Here is a 19,441-nt window from a genome sequence, read left to right on the forward strand (position 1 = left end):
TGAGCCGCATCGTAAACGCCGGCGCCCTGAGCATCGGTGGAACCCTCGTCCCAATCGTTCCCGTCGGACCACAAGTAACAGCCATTACATGCCTCTTCTTGCCGGTCTCCGTCAAGAGCGAAGCACTCGCCGCTGCCCTCGCACCTTACGGGAAAGTCCTGGACATCCGTTTTGGAGTGTATCAAGACCACCCTACCCTGCGGACGGGCAAGCGCTACATACGCATGGAGATGAGAGTCGACTCCTGTGCCGAATTTCCTCCGCGTCTCCGGTCATCGGGCCACCTCTAACTACCGCGGCCTCTGACGCGTGTGCCGACGGTGCCAGCGAGAGGGCCACATCAAGGCGGCTTGCAATGTGCCCTACTGCACCCGCTGCACCGCTTTCGGCCACGACTCCGCCGGGTGCGCGGCCGGCTGCGGATGTTGCGGGGCGGCCCACGCGACGGTGGACTGCACCCAACGTCGTACCTACTCCTCCGTGGCCGGCCAGAGCCTGGACGAGTTCCCGGGCCTGACATCGACCCCTCGGGATGGACCCCCTGACACCCCTGCTCCTGCAGCGTCGAACGCACCCGCCTTGACACCCGCCATCGGCCCCACCGTCTCTACCGTGCCCTCCCCGTCCGAGCCCACCGAGATAACCTCGCCTGAACTCGATGCGGCGACACCGCAACCCACGCCGGCTACTTCCATGGCCACAGGTGAAGATTCGAACGCGCCAGTAGCCATACTTTCGAACGTGCCGGCAGCCGAATTTTCGAGTGACGCTAAGCCTAGCGTTCCACTCCCCTCGAGCGCCCGCTCCGATGAAGCGCCGATAGGCCTGTTTCTCTCGGTCAGGGGCGCTGTCACAAAAGAGGCGCGTCTGATAGCGTCCGCGAAATGCGACCATTTACTGCTGACGTGAAGCGGCGTCCCAGCATTCCATCATGTACCCTCCACGGGCGTAAACTAGCGTCTGTCGGTTTCCCTCGGCGTGTGGTCATGGTTCACGCCATAGCATCACGCTCACTAACAAAGCGTTTGAGAGGACGCGACGCTACGCACAGTGGAAACGCGACCTAAAAATATCCGATGTTTCTCGCCTGGGGCGCCGTTCAAAACTTGAGAGCTACAGGTCTATACAACTTGAGTCCCCGACTGCGCCGGAATTTCAGTCCAGCCCGAGCCTCAACTGGAGCGACCTCACCAGGGATTTCCCTAGACCCCCCCTAGTTTTCCTGGACACCACCGCTTGAATCTAAAAAAAAGGGAAAAATAAAATAAAATTCTTTTTTCAGATTAAGCAGAAAACACCACCTTTTAGGTGTATATATAGAGAAAGGGAAACATACATTACGGGTATGAGCATTTGGTTAATAGACGTCTGTAATTTAGCTAGTGGGCTAAAAAAGAAACAGTTTTATATTTTATCTAGCCTCGCCTCGCATCGCCTCCCCCCCCCCCCCCCCAGCCATTGGGACACCCCCCCCTTGATTAGAATCCTGGGGAAACCCCTGGACCTCACGGAGGGCTCAGACGAGGAACGCCTCATCATCCACGAGACCACCGGGGATGCCGCCAAAGGAGTGGAAACCCGCTCAAGACCGCGTGACCGAGAACGACGCCGCAACGCAAGCCTGGAACCGCGGAGACTTCGCAGCCGCAGTCGCAGCCGACACGGTTGTGCTGAGGAGGGGAAGCGTGTCCTTTACAGCAGCGACGAGGTCGCGACCCCGCAAGGCATCCCGCCTGCAGCAGCTCGCCTCAAACGCTTGCAGAAAGACTTCTCTTCGCCCCCTGGAAGCCCCAGCAGCCAGCCATTGTCCGAAACACCCTCGGATTACCGAAGAGCAGGTGACGCCTTTTCCTCCTCTTCGGACGGCTACGGGTCCTCACCCTGAATGTCCAGGGGTTCCGCAGTGCGACCAAACAAGTTGAGGTCCTCCAGTTCGCCCGAACCGCCCGTTGCGACCTCCTGTTTCTCCAAGAAACGAAATTCCACAGGCAGCGCGACGTGGACTTCTTCAGGCAGCGGTATGGGGTGGATTGTTTCTTTTCATACGCCACCACACGGAGCTCGGGAGTGGACGTCATTATCTTTAACCGCTCGCTCCTCCGTCTCAGCGCGTGCCGCTTTGACACCGACGGTCGGTACATTGCCTTTGATTTCTCTGTGGAAGGCACGGGCTTTCGTGCTGTAGGCGTGTACGCTCCAGCCCAGCCCTCGCAATCCCCGGCTTTCTTCAAGAGCCTGGACGTCCATCTGCTCGACGCTCGCCACTGCCTCCTCCTCGGCGACTTCAACTGCGTCGTCGATTCCCGGCGCGATGTCAGGGGCCCAGGCTACGGACGCACCACGTAGAACGCTGGCGAGCTGATACGCCTGATGCAGCACTTCGACCTAGTGGATTGCTGGACTCTGCTCCACGGCACCACCTTCGAGCATACCTGGCAACGAGGAGACTCGAGCAGTCGCCTGGACAGGTGCTACACTTCCGAGTTTCTGAGCCCCTGTGTCACCGCCTGCTGCGCAATGAACTTCCCTCTTTCCACTACGTATATCTCCGACCACCGTCCGGTACTCGTAGAACTCCGTTTCAGCAGCGCAGCCAGCTCTCAACGCACCTGGCGTCTCGACACTCGGCTGCTACGAGACAAAACAAGCCGCGACTGCTTGAGAGAAGCCTTGCGCCGGTCCCTTCGTGGAGCGGCACCGGACCCGACGACCTTTGACCGGCTCCAAGAAAGCTGGCGGGTGGCGTGCGTGGCGGAGGGTCGTGCCCTGCGTCGGCGGCACTCCGAGCAGCTCCGAGACACCTCACTGCGAATCCGGATTGTGCGACTAGGTGGCACGGGGACTCCGCTGATGCGGGGCTACCTGCAGCAGCTCCTCGACCGTTACCAGCGACAGCTACGGCTTTGTACTAATGCAGCCACAGCCTACCATGGACGGGTCGGGCCCTCGGCTCATCCCGAAGTGCTGCGCTACGCCCACCGCACCGAAGCGCGGGAGCGACGCGTCCTTTCAGTGCCGGCACCCCCAGGCACGCCAGCAACACCAGGCCAACCGTCGGTATCCAGTTTCAGCGCCCACTTCCAGGCCCTGGCAACCACCGAATCGGCGGCGGACCGCGCGACCCTCGTGGCGCACCCCTTCCTGCGCGACCTCCCGCAAGTTAACGAAGACCTAGCCGCACACCTGCACGAGCCCCCCAACCCCGAGGAAGTGCTCCTTGCCCTGTCAAGAATGAAGACTGGGTCCGCGCCGGGCCCGGACGGTTTTCCCGCCGAATTCTACCGAACCTTCTGGGACGTGCTGGGCAAATATATCTGTGCCGTGCTCCGGGAATTCTTCACGGAGCACCGCCTTCCAGAGTCGTTCCGCCGAGGCCGAATCGTTCTTCTGCCTAAGGAGGGAGGAGACCCCAACGATCCGGGCGCGGGGCGTCCCATCACGCTCCTCAACGCGAGCTACAAGCTGCTAGCGACGATCATCACGCAGCGCCTCCACGGCATGCTCCCGGACGTGGTGACACCCCGCCAGACGTGCTCGATCGTCGGCCGGAGCATTCAGACCCTGACATCCCTGACGAGGGACGTGGTGCAGTACACAAACGCTCGCCAAGCCAGAGGCCTGATCGCCTCCCTCGACCAAGCGAAGGCTTTCGACCGGGTGGAGCACCCGTTCCTCCTAGCCGTGCTCACCGCTTTCGGTATTCCCCCTAAAGGGGTCCGACTCTTCGAGACACTCTACAGTGACATGAAGAGCGACCTGTGTCTAAACGGCGGCATGACGGCCAGCTTCCCGGTCACCCGGGGGGTCCGCTAGGGTTGCCCGCTCTCGCCGCTGCTGTTCGTCCTTACCCTGGAGCCCTTCCTAGCCAACGTCAACAGGAGCCCCCAGGTCCGCGGACTCCCCCTGCCCGGAAACGGCGAGGTGAAGGTGTCGGCGTACGCCGACATTACACTGTACCTGCGGGACACCGACGACCTCGGAGCGGCTCTTTGGATCTTCGAGACCTACGGGTCTCTCTCCGGAGCGAGGCTCAATGAGCAGAAGAGAGCGGTGCTGTGGGTTAACCGGCCGCCTGACCTCTCTTCGCCAATCCCGGCAAGAACTTCGGTCACGATCCTTGGTGTCGCCTACCGCTCGTCGGGAGTCTCGGCGGACATGTGGACACGCCTGGCGCGCGACATCGGGGAGAAAGTGGACCGTGCTCGCGCCTACGCTCTTCCCCTGGCCGAGCGCCGGTATCTAGCCCACTCTGTCTTCTGCGGGCGCCTTTGGTATCTGGCGCAAGCAGCACTCCCGACCTCACGTTTCATCCGACGAGTGAAAAGCGCACTCTTCAGCTTCTTATGGTCAGAGAAGACGGAGCTCGTCACCCGGCCGGTTGTCTGCCTCCCGCGCGAGCGTGGAGGGTGGGGCTTCCCGTGTGTCGACATCGCGCCCGCAGTGCTCCACCTCAAGACCACGCTAAAGATCTTGCGCGATGAGCACGGCCCAGCCCGATCTCTCGTGCTCTACTTCGTGGGACACTCCCGGCGAGACCTGGGAGTCGAGTCGCCGAGCTCACCGGGCCCCTGTGCCGAAACCCCGCCGTCTGACTACCGAAGGGCAATCCAGCTCTTCAAACGTCTGAAAGAGCGCGCACCCCAGCTGGACGTCGTGGAGACACCGACGGCTCGTCTCACCGAGGTCCTCCTGGAACCGCAGATTTCGCCAACGCAGGTGGAGCTCGGAGACTCTTTCTCCTGGTCTCGCCTCACTTCGTATCTCCCGGGGCACCAACGTGACTTCGAATGGAAGCATGGCTGGGGCGTCCTCCCCAGCAGAGACCGCCTGCTCCGCTGGGGCGTTTCGCACACGGACGAGTGCCCAAATTGCGGGAATCGCGAAACGAATGTGAACGCGGTGAAGGTGCGTTGTGGCGCGGACGTTCTGGCGCGTCATCCGCACTAGCTTCCACGGTTTGGGCGTAGGCCTTTATTTCTGCGTGGGAGATGCCCTCCGGGCGTCTTCGTCCGCCTCCTCCTCGCCGCGGCTGAGTACGTGCTGTGGAGGAACCGCGGTGTTGCGCGGTGGGACAGGCGCGTCGATCGCGTGCTCTCTGGCCCCTCCTGTGGCGGCTCCGGCGGGAGCTCGTGAGACACCTCGAGGAACAACTGTTTTTCCTCGGAGAACAAGAGTTCCTCAGGCGCTGGTCCTGCCGGTACCTGAACGTTCGCGACTCGCGGATTGAACTCCGCTTCAGGTACCTAGACAACCTCTAGGCCCCCGAGTTCAGAGCGGTGCCGTTGGGGCGCGGTCGCGGGTGTGCGGTTCTGGGGTGACGCTTCGGTCGCGTGAGTGATCGCGCAGACGGGACGCCTCGCGGGGGTGCGCCTTCGGGCCTGTGCGTGTGGCGGCGCGGCAAAAACCTGCACACTGTGCAGACACTGATTCGCGCATATATGTGTGCACATTGTTCTTATCCTCTGCGCGTTTTTTGCATAGTCCTGTCCACGGTGTTGGAAATAAATTTTCTAATCAGTATCTGTTCTTATCAGCTTAATATCTGATATGGACCTAATTGGTCCAAGATACTAAACTTATTTTTGTAAACGGTGTTCCTCCGGAGCTTGCTTCGAGGTCGCCAGGGTTGGCCCGGTATTGCACTACCTCCGGGAACGGCCCGTCCCCCTCTGGAGGAAAATAATGAATTCCCAAGTCAGATCGTAAATAATCTTCTCGGCCTTTTGGCTAAAGGCCCGTTCTCACTTTGCGACCGAGTGCGACCGAGTACGACTGAGAGAGACGAGATCTCTTACAACTTCTTAAATGTTTCTAGAATGAGGGGACACACTGACATTGTTGCGCCATCTATGCGGTGACCCTAGAACTGCATTTCACAAAAGCGAAGGTTTTGCGGGATTTCCGAGGTCAAATGTGCGTAATATCCATAGAAAGGCTTGTTTATAACATTGACAAAAGTTTTTTGAGCCAAAAAAGAAAGGATATTGCACGAGAAATAAAAAAAAATATGCCGGACCGCCGAGTTTACACTGCTTCCCAATAGATGGCGCCAGTGTGTTCGCTGGTTTAAGAAGTTTTAAGGAACCCAGGTTTAAGAGGTCGCAAGCAGTCGCAAGAGTGTGAACGGGCCTTAAGATGATCGCTTCTAGGCCTTCTGGCTAAGATCAAGTGCAGTATCGATATTCGGCCTTCTGGCTAAGATCAAGTGTAGTATCGCTTCTCGGCCTTCTGGCTAAGATCAAGTGTAGTTAGGGTGACCACCCGTCCCGCGACTCGCGGGACTGTCCCGCATTGAGGGCTCCTGTCCCGCGTCCCGCGAGAAATTCCAAAATCTTCAAACTGTCCCGCATTGCAATTTGCACACTGTCGTAAAGTTCACTCCGCAACTCATGGTGCTGCCGAATGACGGGGCTCGGGGAAGCGCGGAGGTCGCTGGTAATCGTGTGAATCGAAATGGTACGCAATTTTTTGTCCAAGCATTACGGGAAGGGACCATCTTTCTTGCAGAAGATCCGAAGTGCATGCGCTGTTGTGCCTGTCCCTTTGGGGGCAAAATAATGCAAGAAAAATTGCTCGCCAAAAGTTTAAATATAAAAGATCGTAATTATTTTCAAATAGCTGTGTCAATGCAAAATAGTTTCTTTTTATTTTTATTTTTATGTGAAGACAGCTACGCTCGCAACTGTAGAAAAAGAACAAAACGTGAAAAATATGTGTAGGACCATGTTGATAAAAGTAACCGTTGGCAGGAAACAATCACCCAAAAAAGATTACTATTTCTTATTTCCATTTGATGCAGTGAATTTCGATACAGTCGATTTTTCCGTTTTCAACTTCGACACATTTCATAACATGTTTGACATAAAAAAAATATATATGACTGGGAGTGGAAATTATTTGGGCTTAATTGCTGCAATACAATTAGCAGGTGTGTAAACAGTACACGATAAACTTGCTCTACCCCCCCCCCCCCCCCTGCCTCCTGAACCTGCCTCTGGGACCTGCCTCCGGGACCTGTCTCCGGGACCTGCCTTCGGGACCTGCCTCCGGGATCTATCTGGTCGACCAGGAGCTGGATGGACACCCACACCACCATGGCAGAGCCTTCAGCCTCCCCTGCCGGCCCTGCATGCCGAAGGAGTGGCATACCGATTCGGACGCCACCCACTGTGGCGCAAGCTGGCAGAAGCCCAGATGTAGGACGGCAGCCGTGGAGGGAGAGAGACACCCTTAGCATCTCCTTCCCAACACCACACGTGCTTAGATGCACTGAAGAGGCGTGCTCCTCTGCCTACTCCGCAGCTGCTGGGACAAGCAGACGACAGTCCCTGCAGCGGCACTTGGAGAGCAACCATGGCGTGCGGATACGCCGAACGACCAATCACTGTGCACTCTGCTCAGTTACGTTGGCAGCCCGGCCGTCTGCGCACCCATGTCTCGCCAACGGCAACCACACTGCTGCTCCGACCCAACAGCGTCACCAATGCCCGGAATGCCCTGCCTCCTTTCCGTCCAGGAAGGGTCTGGGCAATCACCACCAGTGGCACCGCAAACAGCGGGCCGGTCGGCAGGCCCTTGTTGACCTCGGAGTCCCTGCCAGCCATGGAGACACAAGCAGCGGTGTGAGCCAGGGCGGACCCACTACCGTGGCATCCTCTCGACCTGCCGGCCCATGTGAGACAGTGCGACGCAACCCGTCTAGCGCCAGCCGCACACAGGCCAGCTACGCAAGCACGCCAGCCCCTGTGGGGTCAACTGTGGAGCCGCCGAACATGCAGCTCACACCCATGGCACTGCCGAGCCCCAACCCCCAGCTATCACCAAAGGCCGAGGTTCCACTTGGAGAATCGACCCGGGACACCACCCCAACCCAGAGCACACCAAAAGACCGGGACACCTTTGACACAAAGTTGAGTAATGCGAATTCTTGGGCGAGTTGGTACTGAAACTTGGAGAACATAATGGCGCTTCACGACAGGGACGAAGAGTAGAAAGACAACACAATGCGCTAACTTCAACTGGTTTAATGGTCAGAAAATCAAGGGTATAAATACTCTGCATCATCGCGCCATTCAACCAATCCCAAGCCACGCCACTGATCGCAAGAACTGTGTCTCTTTGTCGGCCAAATCAATCGACGCCACGCTGACACATCGATCCCCGTAGTTTTTTATCCGGTCTGCCTCTATAATTTCCCTTACCGTCTTATCTCTACGTTTTCTAATGACAGTGCACACATTAAATTCAGGTTTGCACCCACAGTCATGGCAGTGCATCGACAAATGACCGTCACGATGTCCGCTCACTTTTTGGTTGTGCTCGTGCAATCTGTCATTTAGACATCTTCCTGTCTGTTAACATACTTTTTACCGCACGTCAGCGGGATCTCATAAACGATGCCTTCTGCGCAATCCACAAACGGGCTGCGATGCCTTTTCACGCAGCCAACCGGTGGTTTGCGGTAAGCGTCCGTCATTTTGCACAACTTGGCAAGTTTTTCCGGTGCAGAAAAAACCACCCGAGCATTTACGCGGTTTGCTATCCTTTTGAGATTGTGTGCGGTTTTGTGCATGTAAGGCACAACTGCCACTCTTTGTTTCTTTTGGGCCACATCCTGGTCTGGACTTGCTACTACTCGTAGCTTCTTTAAAACCTTTTCTGCAACCGACAACAGGAGCGTCCCCGGGAAACCGGCAGCCACCAAGCGTTCTGACTGCTCCTTCAGACCTGAAGGCATCGCATGATGACACGACCTTCTGATGGCGTTGACAAAGCACAAATTTACAATTACTCTCTTAAGAAGTATCGAATGGGATTAATTGAATGGCAACAGGGGCCTATTTGCTCTTGGTTGGTATTTCCAACACACATGTTGCTCCGAAAGTGTGAGCCTGATATCTAAAAACTGTATGACGTTGTCCACACAGGTACCTCGTGCGTAAGCTTGAGAGGATCTAGGGCGGTACTAAAAACTGAGAGGCAGACCGGATAAAAAACTACGGGGGTCGATGTGTCAGCGTGGCGTCGATCGATTTGGCCGACAAAGAGACACAGTTCTTGCGATCAGTGGCGTGGCTTGGGATTGGTTAAATGGCGCGATGATGCAGAATATTTATACCCTTGATTTTCTGACGATTAAACCAGTAGAAGTTAGCGCATTGTGTTGTCTCCTTCCTACTCTTCGTCCCTGTCGTGAAGCGCTATTATGTTCTCCAAACCTTTGACACATTACTGTGTCTCAGTGCCGACGATCCCGCCAAGGACGGCAGTGACACCGAAGCTGCTCACGAGGAGGCCCCCTCCAAGGACCAAGATCCCACGAGCACACCAATGGGTGTAACCCCCAACGACCAGACTGAGGCCGGCAGTTTGACCGTGCGGGCCGAAGCTGCCGATGAAGAAGTCCCCAACAACACCGGGGACCGAGACGTCACGAGCACACCAAGCAGCTCAACCCTCAACGACCAAACTGACGCCAGCAACGTGACCGAGAGCGGTGACGTCGGCCACCGCGAGGACCCTGACGGCACCTCAGTGCCATGGGAACCGACCGACGAGTCCTGCGTGCTCTCTGAACACACAAAGTGGTTGTGGAGGCTGCTCAGGGAACCGGTGTCTGCTGCGGGTTGGAGCAGCTTCACTACCATTCTTGAGGCCACAATTGAGGCAGTGACGACAGCCGTGAAACTCCCCTCCGCAACATCTGGAGGGAGGCCTCGTCGTGAAGTCAATCCCAACTTACCGCAGCAGATACAGTCGCTGTACCGCCGCAACCGCCGCCGGGCAGTGAGACTCATCATCGAGAGTCCCTCCACGCAATGTCCAGTCCCACTGGACGAGCTCCAGGCCCAATTAACCACTACATGGGCCCTTAGGGAGGTTGACACGGACCTCCTCATGGCCCGAGTGCCAGCGGCAGGCGAGATATCCACGGCTGCCTTCACCGTCGACGAGGTGGCGAACCGTCTGCGACGCTGCGAGAGTACGGCACCCGAGGGCGACCGCTTGACTTACCAACACTGGCGAACTGTTGATCCCGAGGCGTCCTTCCTTGCGGCGGCATTCAACATCAGCCTACGTCATCGCCGCGTGCCAGACACCTGGAGGGAGTCGAGGACAATCCTCATCTACAAGAAGGGAGATCGGTAAGACCCCGCCAACTGGCGCCAAATCTCCCTCGGTTGCACAGTCGCGAAGCTCTACGCCGGATGCTTTGCAGCTCGTCTGCAGCAGTGGCTGTCAGACCACCGCGTCCTGTCACGGTGCCAGAAAGTATTCACGCCACACGACGGAGTGTTTGAACACAACTTCGTGCTGCAGGAGCGCTTGGATGCGGCCCGGACGGGCGGTGGAGACCTGCATGTGGCCTTTCTGACTATGCCAACGCCTTCGGGTCGGTCGCCCACGATGCCCTCGTCGACGCGGTCCGAGGAGCTGGTGCCGGGAAGGCATTCGCCTCCATAGTGGACGACCTGTACAGCGGCAACACGACATCCATCGTCGGTGAGGCGGGCATCACGGACACCATCAACATCTCATCCGGGATCCGACAGGGCTGCCCACTGAGCGGGCTCCTGTTCAACCTGGTTCTCGATCCTGTCATCAGGGCGGTGCAGGGAGGCGAAGGGCAGCACAACATCCTCGCCTACGCCGATGACCTCACCCCCTTGTCCGACAACCCAGAAACACTGCAGCAGCGCATCAACATTGTGGCGGCCCTCTCCTCCCGGACTGGGCTCCGGCTGAACCCGGCCAAGTGCAGGACCCTCCACCTCTCCGGCCAGCACCCTGTCGGCACGAGACCCACCCGCTTCCTGATCGAGCGTGAGCCTGTCCCGACCATCGGGGACGCGCCTTCCTGGGCAGACCCGTCGGGTACAGGGTGCTCCACGACGATGCAACCATCAGCGATGCCGTGGACCTCGGCAAGCGCCTCCTCAACATGGTGCTGTGATAATCCACGCTAGGCACGCTGCCGGAGTCATCGTCACCCCTCCCACCCCTAATAATGAAAGTTAGTGGAAACTAAGAGATATAAGAAAAGGTTTGTGAAAATGAATCAAAGCGATTACGGAGAGTAGCGCTGCACAGGCCGACACACCCTGGTGCCCGGACGGGGAGGTGTGGTGTGGTCGTTTGACGAAGAGACGCTGTGCTTTCTGCAGCCCTTGGCTGCTGTTGTTCATCAGCTGGAACCTCTGGCGTATGACAGGCATTCAGGCGTATGACAGGAGAGGTCAGGTGCCAGAACAAGCTCTGCCGTTTTGGACATGTCAAGACCAGTGCCTGGAATGTCAGGGCCCTTCTCAATGTCTGCAGCTGTTCCAGCACGTCTACTGTGGTCAACTTGCGGCAACCGGTTCGCCTGCCGGAGATAATCATGGTGGCGCGTCCACTGTCGCCCGTCAGCCAGCTGGAGGTCCAATGAATATGTTCCCTGGGCGGTGACCACAGCGGCATCCATGCAGGGCCTGGACGAAAGTTCTTGGCGAATACTTGATCACCAGGCTGCGCTTGAATCCGAGGTTCCGTTCTTTTGTCTCGTCTGATTTTCTGCTGAAGCTGCTTCTGCTGCACCGTGATCCTCAGGTCAGGTCGAAGCAGGTCCATCGCAGTCTTCATTTTTCGCCCCAGCAGTAACTCGGCGGGGCTGCAACCCGTGACCTCATGTGGCGTCGATCTGCAAGTGATGAACATGCGCGCAATTTGTGTACGAAGGCCCCCGGTCCAGCCTTCTGCAACTTCCTTTTTACAGTCTGAACTGCACGCTCTGAGCGCCATTAGACGTTGGGTGGTACGGTGGTACCAGTATTCGTCTCACTCCATTCTTCTTCAAAAATATGGCATACATGTCGCTCACAAACGCTGGACCATTGTCTGATACCACAATGTCCGGCAAACCCTGGTTTGCAAACATGGCTCGCAGACACGTGATGGTGGCCTCCGCAGACGGAGTTGAAACCGGAAACACCTCAATCCACTTGGAAAAGGCATCAACTGCAATAAAAAATAAGTGTTGCGGTAAGGCCCCGCGTAGTCGACATGAAGTCTCGACCAGGGTCTGTCTGGGAACGGCCATGGCATGACGGGTATTGGCCGTGATGCTCGCTGCTGCTCCTGACAGGTGGGACACTCTTGCACAGCCGCAACAATATCATCGTCTATTTTAGGCCACCACACGTGGCTCCGCGCTACAGCCTTCATCTTGGATATCCCTGGATGGCTTTCGTGAAGACGCCTCAGGACGTCGCGTTGGAGAGATGCAGAAACCAACACGCGGTTGTCCCAGAGCACACAGTAGCCTTGTACACTCATCTCTGTGAACCGCGTCTCGTACGGTTTTTCCTCTGGTCCCAAATCCGACCGGCGGCCAGTGCACAAGGCCTCTCTCACTCGTGAAACCACTGGGTCCCGGGCGGTGGCCTCAGCGACAGCTATTGACGACAGCACACGTGGGTACAACCCTGCCAGAATGAAGACTTCAGCAGGGCAATCCACGGGAAAATCTGTTGTTGGCAGTGGCAGACGACTCAGTCCGTCCGCATGTCCGATATGGCTACCAGGCCGGTAGCTCAGTTTATAGCGGTACCCAGACAACAGCACGGCCCATCGCAGCACCCTTGGAGAGCACGACTCTGGAACAGGCTTATCCGACGCGAGCAGGCCCAGTAGCGGCTTGTGATCTGTGATGGCTTCAAATGGTCGGCCCCACAGGTATTGCCTGAATTTCGTTACTCTGAATACGAGGCCCAACGCTTCTTTGTCCAGCTGGCTGTAGTTTTTTTTCCGCAGCTGCAAGGCTTCGAGATGCAAAAGCAATGGGACGCTCCTCCCCCGACGCTTCTCGCTGTGCCAAGACGGCTCCGAGTCCACACGGTGAGGTATCCGTGATCAGCACCGTCGGCCTTGCAGGGTCGAAATGTGCTAGACTCCAGCGGATGTCAGCAGCTTTTTACTTCTCTGGAATGCATGCTCTTTTTCAGATGTCCAACGCCAGCGGGCTCCTGCCCCCAGCAAGCAGTTCAAAGGATACAGCACATCCGACAGATTTGGCATTAACCTTCTATAAAAGTCGATCAAGCCCAAGTAGCTTGCAGTTCCTTCACATTCCGAGGCACTGGTGCCTCCAGCACGGCTTCTGTCTTGGTTGGATTTGGCTGAAGACCAGCGGAGTTGATGATGTGCCCCAGATACTCCACCTTGTCCGCCATGAACTCGCATTTGGACAGCTTCAGCCGCAGTCCAGCTTTCTTCAGTCGCTCCAGGACCTGGCACAGATTTGCCCAATGGTTGCTGTCGTTGGTGCCGGTCACGAGTCTATCGTCAAAGTATACTGTGACATGATCAAGGTCGTGTAGGAGGTTCTCCATCGCGCGTTGAAACAAAGCTGGAGCTGACGACACCCCAAACGGAAGTGTGGTAAATTGATACAAACCCTTCGGGGTGTTAATGGTAACAAACTTTTGCGAGTCTTCGTGCAACTTGACCTGCTGGTATGCATCTTTCAGATCGAGCCTCGTAAACTTAACTCCCCCCGTTAGCCCTGCGAACAGCTCCTCGATGCGAGGGATTAGGTACGACTCGAGCACCGTCACAGGGTTGACTGTTATCTTGAAGTCGCCCCACAAGCGAACACGGCCATCCCGCTTCACTACGGGAACGATGGGCGCCGCCCACTCGGACGTCTTCACAGGTCGACTGACGCCCTCGCGCTCCATCCTCTGCAACTCCTCAGTAACTCTGTCTCGTAACGCGAACGGGACGACTCGCGGCTTGAAAAATCTTGGTTTAGCACCCTCCTGTATGGTAATCTGGGCGGTTACGCCATCAAAGGTACCCAGTCCTGAAAATACTTCATGGAACTGACTCTCCGCTTCCTCCACGGACGTCACAGCGTTGACGACTTCTGGCTTGACGATTCCTAGCTTGAATTCCCTCATCCAGCTTCTTCCGAAAAGCGTAGGACCGGGCCCTTTACGACGAACAAGGGCAGAACGCGCTCGTTCTCGCCCAGCTTCACGGTACACACTAAACTTTTTTACACCCCTTAGGGGTGTAAAGCACTGGTCCCAGGACGAGCACCCTTTGAGGGTGCAAACGAGCACCCCTGTACCAAAGCACCCTATAGGGGTGTGAAGTGTATAGGGTGCTAGGTGCAATGCACCCCAATCCAAGGGTGCTGATGCTGATTTTAATGGGTGCTCGAGGATGATTCATTCTAATCGAAATAGACTTTTGTAAAACAATACTTATCTTATTTACACAGATGATCTCGTTACAGATGAGCACTCAGCCAAGCCGACACTTTGTACAGGCAGGCTGGCACTAAAAGTGGACTATTATCTAAAATTAGTTGATTAACTTTTTCAATTACTGGTTCGACAGCTGTTTCGAACTTGAAGACAATCACCTCCTTAAACCAGTCAAATTTTTATAAATCCTGAAATGAGCACACAGGCCAAAAAAAAAAGAGAAAATATAATTTCACCAAAGGCAGCGGTAATGTAGCGGTCCAGAAAGTACTGTATCTCACAACCCGTTTTGTGTGCAAGAATCTTTCTCAATCGTTTTTCTAAGGTTAGTGCTCATTTCACGAAAAATAAGCTGGTCTAAGGTGACTGCCCCATTTTCACAATATGTGCTGGTGTCATCAAACCAGTCACTAAAAAGCTAATCCATGGATTTTATGCAATAAGTCCACTTTTAGCTGTCATCTTGCCTCTATAAGGTGTCTGCCAGGACCACTATAACTCAACTGTAAAAAGATAATTTGCATAAAACTGAAGTTTTATTTTACAAGAATCTGTTCCAATGAGAATGAATCACCCTGTATCTCAGCACCTGTCAAACTGGGTTCAGTATACCAGGTATGGCAACCAGAAAACCACGAAGTAGGCAGACCAGATAAGTGATGAAATAAGGAGATGCAAAAGTACAGAGCCAGCATAGGACCTCGTTACAGAAACTGGATTCATTATTTGATATGTGTGCAATGCATCGGCACACATGCTACTTGAAGCAGCTGTGCCTAGATGCACTGTCCGATAATGAAGGCAAGATGTGCATGGCAGAAAAGGTAATATTTCAATGTGAAGCTTAACTTATGGGCAAACGGAAGTTACAGGAAAATCTTGCGTGATTTAAGTTTTAGTTCCCACAAAATTTGGAAGGAAAATAAAAAAAATATCCCAGAATTTGTTCCATGGCTAAAGCTTCTGAATTTATTAATTGCTTGATGGTCTTAATACTTGTATACTAGAAAAGATCAGTGGGAGATATTCTCAAACATCATATTAAAGAAGGAGTCTGCCACCAATCTCAATGTGTCATTAAAAGTGTCCAATTGTCAAACTGCCAACACAGAAGTGCGATATGCATCACATGCATGATCAGCACTTGCTCATGCAAACTATGCAATGTGAGAAAGTGTATGGTACAAACAACAAGGAGCTTAGCTTGTTCAATCCCGATACTTGGTCCTTGCATCCCGCTCTGGCTCGTCGGTCATTTGCCTTGCATATGAGGTGGTTACGAGTTGTCATACTTGGTATGCCGTAGTACCTTTACACATTCGCCCAATGCATGGCGAGTAGCATCAGCTGCATACAAACAGCATGTGATTAGGCTGCAAGTAAATAAAAGTTGTTATAAAATGAGAAACAAAAAACTGAAAGGAAAACTATATTAATAACTATTTATTGAGCTATTATGCGACCACAAAAAAATAATGAGGTATGTCCTCCACACACATATCAAAATACAATACTTGAGGCATTCCGTCAAATATCACAGCATATATAGGCCTAGATGCTAGTAAAAATCGAGAAACAATTGGGGGTTTGAGTCAATAAAAGCCAAATTAAATAAATACTCATTTATTGAACTATTATGTGAGCTCAACAAAATAACCAGCTATGTCCTCCATACAAATAACCAAATATATTTTCTTTAAATATCACAGCATAGGCTTAAGATGCTAGTAAAAATAAGAAAAAAAAAATCAAAAATCAATACAGATTACCTCAGTACATCACAATGGTTCTTGATGAAAATGACTATAACAGAAGAACAATCTAGATGCCTTCCGTTTCGAGTGTATACTTTTTGTTCCATTGCACATGCGACTTTCATTCAGGACCCTAAAGTTGCATAAAAATCAAGCTACACTTCTTTTAGTTTAGGACTTAAAACATTAAAACAAGCTACCATATTTTCCAGACTATAGTACACAATCCGTTGTATAATGCGCAAGGGTAAATTTCGGCTAAAAAGAAAAAGTATTTTCTTAGATAGTCCGCACTCGGTGTATAGTCCTCGGGGAAAACTTCAGGCTCGAGAACTCCACAAAAGGGATATCTGCGAATGAATGTCAGGGGGCTTTCTGTGATCCGCTCGTCAGCCAATCGCAGAGCTCCTCAAGATTAAGCTTGACCTGAGTTGGTTGCTTGCAGGCTCCCAAGCAAACATGTCAGATGCGAGGTATCGAAAGCCTGGGAAACAGACTGACAGTAGGAGGTTGTCTTGATTACTTTATCCCAGCGTAAAATATCTAAAACACGGCAATCTGGCCTAACCAGTTTTGTAATAATGAACAATCTTGAAACAAAAATTGTAGAGTCCACACCTGTAGACAGACTGTACGATGTAAAATATAAACTTTTAGACATGTATAGTTTGTGCACTATAGTCTGGAAAGTATGGTACATTTATTTTAGTTTAGAGTTAGAAAGTTAAAAGTTAAATGGGTGCTGGTACTGAAATTTGACTTCACAAAACAAGGCACCAGAAGCACACAGTGGGATGCTACAGACCCCAAAACACCCCTCATGCAGCAGTATCTCAACTGGATGGGCATATTTTCGAAAAAGAGAAGAGGAGAATACAGATGTCGCAAGCTTTGTTCAATCATGCTCATATTTTCCAAAAAGTACTGCCATCCATTAGAGATACCGTCATATGAGTTATGTTCTAAGGTTTGCAGCATCCCACCTAGTGCTCCTGCCTGGTTTCGTGCCATCCAAATCTCGGTTCAGCATCCCTTTGGTACTAGAACGGTTGTTTGTCGGCCTCATTGATTTTACGCTCTTGCAACCTTGTTCAGGAATTTCATCACAACTGGCCTCGGAGTAGTGCTGCTGAGGTCGGCCAACAACCGTCCTAGAAGAGCAACTGTGTTTGCTGCCTTTTTCAAGTACTTATATTAAAAAGCCAGTAAGCCACCATGATGGCAGTGATGTCGTCCTCTGCATTCTTCACGGACAAAAACCGCTGCTTATCGACAGCGAGGTACAAAACGTCAGCCCCCTCGGCGTCATTGCCAGAGTACACGACGCACGGCATTGCCGGGATGTCTTGCTCCTGTGTTAGCAAACAAAATCAATGCAATGTAAGGCAGGAACCATGCGTGATAGTCTTCTCTAAATCATCACAGTTAATATATTACTATCTACCAGCGAGCTAGTCCACTGTTATTTGCTATAGTCACTTGATCTATGTTAAGTATGTAATACCCCCACCCCCTGCAGGCCTGATTACACTTGTGCAGAACGCAACTTAGACAAGTGGCAGTAAATCATGCTTTCCCAGCACTGAAAAATATGCAAGATCGTCAGTGCAACAGGGACACCTGCATTATCTCTGCGATTAGTAAAATTTCGGCAATGCTAGCCAGAAGTCTGGTTCCACATAGAGACGTAAACGTTGCTTTGGCTTGCTCATTGCAAAAAAGCCAGAATCAGTCAACAGGAGCCCACATTCTCCTTGTGTGATCTCCTGATCTGCCATTACTTCACCTTCAATGTACATTTTGGCCAAAATATTTTGCTTTAGATGGTTAGAAATCTTGTGGAAACTACTTTTGGCCATGATATTTCCAACCATCAGTGTGTCAGGAAAGACAGCCACTGGATCTTTTGTACCTTTCTAGAAGAGTGTGCCCTGCAGTGATTAGAAAGCTTGTTTGTCGAAGTTGTAGTCAAACATGTGAAGCAGTGCCATCAGCATCATATTGGCTCCCCTGAGACCATGCGACTTCTAAACATCACCTCCAACTGCATAACTTTGCTAAACTCTGATCTAGATGAAGGCTAAACTAGGTACAAGCATGGAACATGGCTCTATCTGTTGTGCAAGAAAGGTGCTAGTTTGTAATGTACTGCATGCTTGGCTGCCATTAAAAAAAAGAAAATGGAAAACTTTAATAAGATGGATACATTCACAATTGCATATGGGTGATTCCACGTCAGTTCATGCAATGGTGGTCCGGGTCATAATTTTGATATTTTTGTTAAAAATATATATGAAAGCCATGTTCTTGGGAGGAACATTCCGCTATATATGAACGCCGTAACGTTTTTTTTCGCTGAGATATAAAATAGAGAAGCTCAAGGCGTGGAAATTGAGAAGGTTTCACTATGCTAATTTGCACAGTCGTCATTTTCTCATCGAAGCTTTCACGTTACCATAACTTTTTTAATAAATTTCACAAGAGATATACAACACATACCCAAAAAAGTAAAAATATCAATAACATATTTCTATGCAAACAAAAAAGTCAAACATGGCATAAAAACACGTTTTAGAGACATATTCGCCATTTTTTTTGCAAATAAACTATCCTCTATAATACTTCACGAAACATATCAAAATGCGCGCCTTTGAATTATCCTTACGAATGTATAAAGATAATATGGGCCCATCCTTAATTGTCTTCTTGTTATTAACGCGGAAATGCGGCTGATTTCACAAAATGTGTCAAGATTGGGCGTCGATATTTAAAAAAACTCCATCTTTTATTTTTTTAAAACTCCCCTTGGCAGTTTGCAGTGACATGAACTAACCTGTGATGGCAAAACATTGAGTAACATATGACCTCCGAACGGGAAAAGCTGCGACAAACCTTCACTCGGAACGAGCCGACGTCTCGTTATAGCGGCTTTGCCGCATAACGTCCCCTTGATGGAAGCGTCAAAAGCTGGAAAGCGGGACTCTGTCGTAGAGAGCGGAAAGTCGTGCTGTTCCGAGCATTGCTTTATCGTAGTGTGACTATACCCCCCCCCCCCCCCCCCCCTTCCCCCGCCCTGCCCTCTTCTTCCCGCCCCTTAACATGAGCAAGAAACGCCTGCGAACGTCACTGCTTGCGGTAATTAGTAATCGTAAGCACATCACATTGCCTTGAAACCCAAAGCTGTGAAGGGTCAGTTACGGCAAAATAAGGCGAGAGTAGTTGTAAGGAAAAATATGCATGTCAGTTGGTCAGGAAACATTTCAATCTAAACCCTTAGACGAGGAGAAACAAAAATAACGGACAGTGCGAAACGAACTCTCAAACGCAGCTGAACTTATTCACAACAAGAACGACAATAAATGCATGTCCACGTGGAAAGAAATAAAATAGGGAAGATCAAGACATGCGACCGCAAAGACTTGACCGAACCTAACC

The 19,441-nt window shown here is 52.5% G+C and overlaps 1 pseudogene; it reads left to right on the forward strand.

Annotated features, from left to right (window-relative positions):
* The first annotated feature begins 5,501 nt into the window (after window positions 1-5,501).
* LOC115325853 lies at window positions 5,502-5,668 on the forward strand (annotated as a pseudogene).
* Window positions 5,669-19,441: the final 13,773 nt, after the last annotated feature.

The sequence above is a fragment of the Ixodes scapularis genome, unplaced genomic scaffold, assembly GCF_016920785.2.
Source record: "Ixodes scapularis isolate PalLabHiFi unplaced genomic scaffold, ASM1692078v2 PGA_scaffold10__122_contigs__length_95168666, whole genome shotgun sequence".
In the NCBI taxonomy this organism is placed as follows: domain Eukaryota; kingdom Metazoa; phylum Arthropoda; class Arachnida; order Ixodida; family Ixodidae; genus Ixodes; species Ixodes scapularis.